Genomic DNA, 702 nt, shown 5'->3' with positions numbered 1-702 from the left:
TTCTATCTGAGTTTTCTCTTGTGTAAAATGAAGACGTAGGCTCACAGATGATCTCTGCGGTCCCTTCAAACCTGACACTCTTTGATTCCTCCAGCATCATTTGTTCTAATTGCTCCATAGAAGGCTTGGGAAAAGGAAGGAGGAGTTGAGTTTGACCGCCGATCACAAAATGGTTCCTGGAAAGTGTGAAATTAACTAGGATTCCCTTCCATCTCTTCTTCCTCCCAAGGACCCTGAGTCAGTGCAGGATAAAGGGAATGCTCATTTATTGATCACCTGCAATGTGTCAGGCACTGTCCAAGACTCCTGATAGATCAGCTTATTTAACTTTAAACCTTATTATAAAGTGGATGTAGTATGTGCCTTTACCACCAAAACCCTCCTCACATACCTCACCCACCCCAACCCAGATGACTCCACATTCCTCGGGTCTCACTGTAAATGCTACTCCCTAGATAAGGCCTTCTCTGGCCCCTCAGACTAGGTTAGGTCTCCCTGCTCTGTGTGCTTGTGGTTCCCTGTGTTTTCCCTTCCTTGGACTTACCATGAATGTAATTTAAGAAGTATTTTTTTAATTAATTTTTTCATGACTATTAGGCAGAAAACTCCATGAGGGCAGGGAACTTATAAGAGTGGTTCATTACTGTATTCCTAGAGCCTAGCACAGTGCTGGCAAAATAGTAGAGATACAACAAGTATTTA

The sequence above is a fragment of the Trichechus manatus genome, unplaced genomic scaffold (genome assembly GCF_000243295.1).
Source record: "Trichechus manatus latirostris isolate Lorelei unplaced genomic scaffold, TriManLat1.0 scaffold00227, whole genome shotgun sequence".
Taxonomy (NCBI): domain Eukaryota; kingdom Metazoa; phylum Chordata; class Mammalia; order Sirenia; family Trichechidae; genus Trichechus; species Trichechus manatus.
This window is presented reverse-complemented; position numbering follows the sequence as displayed.